Source organism: Bos javanicus, chromosome 12 (assembly GCF_032452875.1).
Source record: "Bos javanicus breed banteng chromosome 12, ARS-OSU_banteng_1.0, whole genome shotgun sequence".
Lineage (NCBI taxonomy): Eukaryota > Metazoa > Chordata > Mammalia > Artiodactyla > Bovidae > Bos > Bos javanicus.
In genome coordinates, this window is record NC_083879.1 from 29,641,264 (window position 1) to 29,647,794 (window position 6,531).

Below are 6,531 nucleotides of genomic sequence, written 5' to 3' on the forward strand. Positions count from 1 at the left end.
CATACATTATTTAGAATGTATTCCAATATCAAACAGCAAAAACCACAATTTTGCAGCAACCCAGGAGTACATCAACAACAGGGATGTGATGTACAGCACAGGGAAGAGAGTCAGTGCTATAATAACTTGCTGTGGTAGGTAATATATAAAAATATCAAGTCACTGTGATGTACACTGAAACTAATGTAATATTGTAAGTCAAATATACTTCAATAAAAGCAATACATTTTTTCCCACTCTTTCTAAAACTCAGCATCTCTTGTTAATTCTTCTTCTCTCCTGCCCTCTTAGTATTCTCCCCCTCCTCCTGAGCCTCCTACTCTGTGCATTGCCAGCTATCACCTAAAATCCACTGCCCTACCCTGTACATGTTGACAGTTTCAGTATGTCTTTTCTTACCTGAATCATAGATATTGTAAATAGGCTGGGGGAGAGTGATGGCAATTTTTACTTATTTAAATTGGCAGTAGTTCAAAGGGTTTGAATTTCTAAATTTTCTAAAAATGTTTATCGTGGACTGTGCTGGGTCTTTGCCACCGCACAGGCTTTTCTCTCATTGCAGCCAGCAGGGACTACTCTCTAGTTTCATTACGAGGGCTTCTCGTTGCCGTGGCTTTTCTTGTTGCAGATCCAAGGGCTTTAGGGCACAAGGGCTTCAGGAGTTGCAGCTCGCAGGCTCTAGAGCACAGACTCAGTAGTTGCAGTGCACAGGCTGAGTTCCTCCCGGGCACGTGTGATCTTCCTGGACCGGGGATCGAACCCATGTCTCCTGCATGGTCAGTGCAACTGGATTCTCTACCGCTAAGCCAGGGAAGAAGCCCTTGAATTTCTAGATTAAGACAGTGCGCTGTTCTCTTAATTCAACCAGGCAGAAGAGTTTGCTGACTTTTGAGTCAGTATGACAGATCAAAGACTCGTAACTTTCCTGAAGTGAAACTAAGCAAATGTTGCCTTCGATAAAGGACAGATTTGAACCCCACAACTCTGATGCCTAGGCCTTGATTTCTATTTTTGCTACAACAGCGATTCTCCAAAAGGTACTCCTACAGAATAGTTTGCCAAGGTTATCATGCTCAAGTACTCAGATTTTAACAACAGTTGTTTTTGTTTTTCTGATTGTCTAGGGGAGGGGGAAACTAAATGAATTGTAATGTTTTCTAGATTTTAAGATTTTTCTCCCATAGTGCCCACACCCACGTGAGCTGCTGCCGCCTGATCTGTTAAGAGGTTAGCAGACAACCAAATCCAAGGAATCAATAGCATCAGATATACTAACAGAAAACTCCTAGTTGGATGATCCTGCTTAACCTGATTGCATGTGTTCCAAATATATCATTATGTGTGTTTGAAATGGTTCCTGGTGTCGTGAGGAAGTAGACCCAGTATTTGTGGGTTTCTAAAACAAATTCTTTGGTTTCAAGTTGTTCTACTGTCTAAACAAAGCTGTGATTCATTATTCCAGACCATGACACAGAACAGTGGCTCTCATAACTGCAAAATTATCAAGTGTTTAAATTCGGTCTTGTGGCATTCTCTTGCTACCTAATTTTATATTATCCAAATTCATTGGTGAACCCAGTCAGCCCAAGAGGGACTCCTGAATGAACACTAAAGAGCGTCAATGCTCCACAACAGGACTGGACTTCCCATTGTCTCCTCTGTGAACTTTCTTGTTTGGTCAGTTAAAACCACAGAGTTCAAATGTTTGTTTCTTTCTGTACAGGTTGATTTGAAAAATGATTGTTCCTGTCTGGGACAGCTTGGCTTGTTTTGTGTGCTCAGTCGTGTCTAACTCTTTGTGATCCATGGACTGTAGCCCACCAGGCTCCTCTGTCCATGGGATTCTCCAGGCAAGAATACTGGGTTGCCATTTCCTCCTCCAGGGGATCTTTCCGACCCAGGGATCAAACCTGCATTTCTTGCATCTCCTGCATTGGCAGGCAGATTCTTTACCACTAGTGCCACCCAGGAAGCCCAGAGTTTGGCTTACTTAATGCCAAATGAAGGATCCTTTCTTTGTGAGATGGTTGTGCTGGCTGTGGATTTTCTGGTTACCTTTGTTTCTTATCCATTTATGTGTGTGTGTGTGAGTGTGTCTGTTGACTCAAATGACATATCATTCAACCTCAGGTCAACAAAATGATTCAAACCACTATCTCTGTGGACCCATTTAAGATGAAAATATATAAATCAGGTACTGTGGAATAATGAAGGCAATATCAAACTGTTAGTCTGCAGTAATGAGGATGGGTGCTGGGCCAGAGTGGAGGAGAGTAAGCCATCTCATGATGTATTTGATACCTGGAAGCCGTGTGCCCAAGCGTTTGGTATGGATCATCTTGCAGGAGACTGCATGCATGCCTCCACTGAGAAAACTTGATATTTATGACCCATCTGTCAACTCAAAGTTTCCTTTGGTTTTTATGTTCCCCCAGTTCTCCTTGTCTTTGTGGCCACAGGAAGTCAAGCAGTAATTGGTTTCCAAGGAGACAGTTATCAAGCCTTGCCTATTGCAGTGCAGTTGAACACTTTAATTCCACTTGTTTTTCCCTTTAAGTGTATCAGTAAATTGTTCAGATTATTATTTAACATTCAGACCGTTGTCACTTTTTCCAAATATCTAGTTGCTTCTGAAGTTATTCCGTGAGAGGTAAAGAGATACCTTGCCTGTACTGAAATCAACAACCAAGGCAGCATGGCCCAGCACTACGTGGAAAATAAGTCCCAGTAAATACACTGACCGAGAGAACCAGCTGCCCTCGCTTCTCCACCTAAAATTCTACCTACAGAACGATTAAATGAAAAATTCATTTGCTTTTCTGGTTATTTTTCACAGCCTGTGTATTCTGTTGGCCACTAAATAAACTGTTCATTACATGCCACACAACAAGACAATTGTGATAGAGAACATGAAGATAAAAGGAGTCTCCCACAGTGTCTGTGGCAGGAGTTCTGAGATGAAGAGTAAAAGCTGAGCCTTGAAGGAGGAGGTCCGGCCAGGAGAGGTGTGCCCGAGCCAGGTGGCTGGGTGTCCACTGAGACGTCCATCCCCGGGATGCTGCCACCACTCCACACGCCGTGGTGATCAGATGCTTTTGGTGATGCTTTCCTGGCCAAGGCTGCTCCTCTGAGCGCTGTCTGAGCCATTTAACCCACCATCATGGCTTCAGTGGACACTGGGCAGATTTGTGTTATTGCCTGACCCCTCCCTCCGGAGCCATACACTCCTGTTTCCACCTGATCCGGTGACCTTCCCAAGGCCACTTGATTCATTTCAGGTGCATTATGACCAAGTCTAAGGCCTTCATCGTCTTGCTCCCTCAGTCAGCCCACCTGTGACCCTTGATTCTTCACCTCCCACCCCAGCACACCCGCACAGCCCCCGCCAGCCTTCCTCACCCCCAGTGCTCACTGCTCTGGCCCAGGCCCTTGTCCCCTCTGCCTTGTTCCAGGGCAGCAGCATCCTTGCTGGAACCTGTCTCATGTCTTAAACCACGTCACCCAGTGCCTCGGAATCTTTGTTTTCTGCAAAGTGTAGTCAGTCTTTCCCTGGATAAAAAATTTTTAAGATCATATCATAACCTATGGTAAAATCTGACTCATTTTTACAGTCTGCTGAGTTTTTCATAAATCTGGACCTTAGTTCTCAAGTCAGTACCATCTTTTAAATTACCTTGCTTTTGAAATGTTTGTGTTTTCACATTTTATAAAAAATAACACATATGCATAGTCTTAAAAATCAGAGGGAAGGTACTGAAAAGCAGAAGTTCTTATTCTAGTCCTTTTCTCCCTAGTTCAAATCCCCAGGCATCACTAACTCTTCTTGTGTTTGCCAGTGTATTTCTAGATGATATACTTTTTTTTAATCTACCATTTACCAAATGCTTTACTATTTACCAAAAATGTTCATAAAAATAGTGCCCCAATGAAAGATATATGCAGTGTTTATTTTTCTGACTTCCTGAACACACCAAGCCCGTCCTTCAGCACGCACACGCACACACACCCATTCACTTAAAACACTGCTAGTTAGATGATATACTTTTTATTATCATTATTTACTTAGCAAATTTAGGGATCCCCTTACCTGTATTCTCCTCCTGCCCCCAATGTAGTTATATCACCTATTTATCTCTCTGCTAATTACCTTAACGTCAGATAGTAGAGTTAAATTTCTCTTTCTTAGAACATCAGAACATCAGTCTAGAACATTATCTGTCAACACTTCAGGTTGTAATATAAGCATACAGCCTTCCTATCCTTCCATCACATCCTCTTCGCACTCCTCACCCCTTTGTCATAAGCACTTTTACACGCTTTGTATGCTATTTGGAACAAAAATTAATTGCTCTCTTTGTCTGTAGGTGGATTTTTAAGGTCTTCCATATCAATAAAATAATGACATTGTTATCTGTGTGGAGACTGTTCACTGCAAAGCTAGTGTGTTATGATCACGTGTGTCTCCTTGACAGCTTTTACTTTATGGAGTATCTAGTGTTTCCTCCCTTCATCACGTTCTTGAGTTCATCCCGCCTCTCAGTAGTTCTGTAAGCCATATGGACCTCCTTTTCCCCAGGAGAGCTCCCCGCTGGAGTTGTCCGTCTTCCTGCAGCAAGCTGGACTGGTTTTTCTCTAAACCTGCTTTGTTCTGTCAACTCTGGAACCCTTACTGTTCAGCTGAGGAGGAGACTTTGTTTACTGTCTCATTTGGCTGGGACACGAGGGCTTCCTAAGAAGCAGTATACAGCACGTGAGAAATAAAATGTCTGCATCCTGGCACAGTTAATAGTTTGTTTACTGGCTCTTCAGACTTGATTGACAGTGTGGCTTGTATAGCATCCTAGGTTCCGAATCACTTACTCTCAGCACTTACAAGGCACTGATCCTTTTGATTCCAACATCTGGTATTGCTTGACACCCATCTTACTCTCCCTCCTGTAGGAGTCCTGTGGTTTTCTTCATCTTTCAGATTGGCCCTTTTTTGTTCTGTTAAATTTCACATGGCTGTGTCTAAGCGTCAGAGGTTCTTATGTGTTGCTTTATGTCTTGTTTTTTATTTATCATGCTAGACATAGAATAGGACCTTTTAATTATAACATTGAAGTCTCTCTATCTCCCTGGGGAATTTTGTAATGGAAAATTGTTTCTTTGATAACTTCTCCTCTCCAATTTCCATATTATCCATGGAAGCCCCAATCATTGGATGCTGCACTGAATGGTTTCATTTATATGAAATTCTGGGAAAAGCAAAACTGTGGTGACAGAAAGCAGATCAGTGTCCGTCCCGGGCCCCTGGTAGGCCAACGCGCTTGTCTACAGGAGGCGCAAGAAAACATTGAGATCAAAGCGTTCTGTGTGATAAGGATTGTGGTGGTAGTTTCATAAATGCATACATTTATCAAAGCTCATCCAGTTGTAACGCTTGACCATTGTACCTCAAAGAAAATAATTTTTTTTTAAGTTCCTGAATCAAAACAGAGTAAAAAGCATAATGAGATCTATAGTCAGATTTATCTGCGTGAATTAAAAGTAGCCACAGCATATCTGTACATGTTTCAGCCATAAACAGAAAAGAAGCCTGGACACCATGCTACAACATGAGTGATCCTTGGTTTCAGTGATGCTGAAAGAAGCCAGACACAAAAGGCCACACACTGTATGATTCAGTTAACATGAAATATTCAGAATAGGCTCATTCATAGAGGCGGAAAGCAGACTTATGGTTTCCAGGGCCTGGGGGAGAAGGGAGTGGAGTCGATGGATGGGTGTAGGGTTTCCCTGTGCGGTGATGAATATGTTCTAGAATTTGGTAGTGGTGATGCTTGCACGCCCTGCAGAGTGAACTAAATGCCGCTACATCATACACTTTAACATGGTTAAAATGGTGCATTATATGTTATGTGTATCTTCCCACAAAAAAGTTCATGTATACTTTTCTGCTTGCAGCACTGATAGAGTAACTTGTATTAAACCCAACTTTCTACCAAGAAAACTATAAAAACAAAACTGAGGGGTGGGGGAAAGCTTTTGAATCTGGTCATCAAAAATTGGCCAGGGCAGGCAGGCCATGATAGTGGATTCTCAGATGGTCCCCAGCTATGGAGTCTATGCCTCTGTGCAATCCCTTTCTCTTGAGTGCAGGTGTGACTTCTAAGTGGTCTGTAACCAGCGTTATCACAAAAGTGCCAGGCTGTCACTCTGTGATTCCACGACGTGAGACTGTAAGGTCCACCTGGCTAGCAAGCTCTCCCAGTGTGTAGCTTCTCAGCGTGTAGACGCTGATGGAGCGGGCAGCCGCAGGGGAGTAGCTCATGGGGTGGGAACAGAGGGACTGTGGCCAGAAGCTGGCTGGGAACGGCCCTCAGCCCTGCAGCCCACAAGTATGACTCCTGAGTGTACCTGGGAGCGGAACCTTCCCTGGTCTCGCCTTGAGAGGCGATCCTGCCTCTAGTGGACACAGAGGACCCAGCTAAGCTGTGTCTGGATTCCTGACCCTAAGAACTTGTGAAATAAAGTGTGTCATTTTAAGCA

At 43.3% G+C, this 6,531-nt stretch overlaps 1 long non-coding RNA gene across 1 annotated transcript in view; it reads left to right on the plus strand.

Moving 5' to 3' along the window:
- Positions 1-6,531, plus strand: part of LOC133258342 (uncharacterized) — a 28,069-nt gene extending 21,538 nt beyond the window's left edge. The window contains exon 2 of the long non-coding RNA XR_009739977.1: positions 2,837-6,531. This is a non-coding gene — a long non-coding RNA (uncharacterized LOC133258342). The remainder of the gene's footprint in view (positions 1-2,836) is intronic.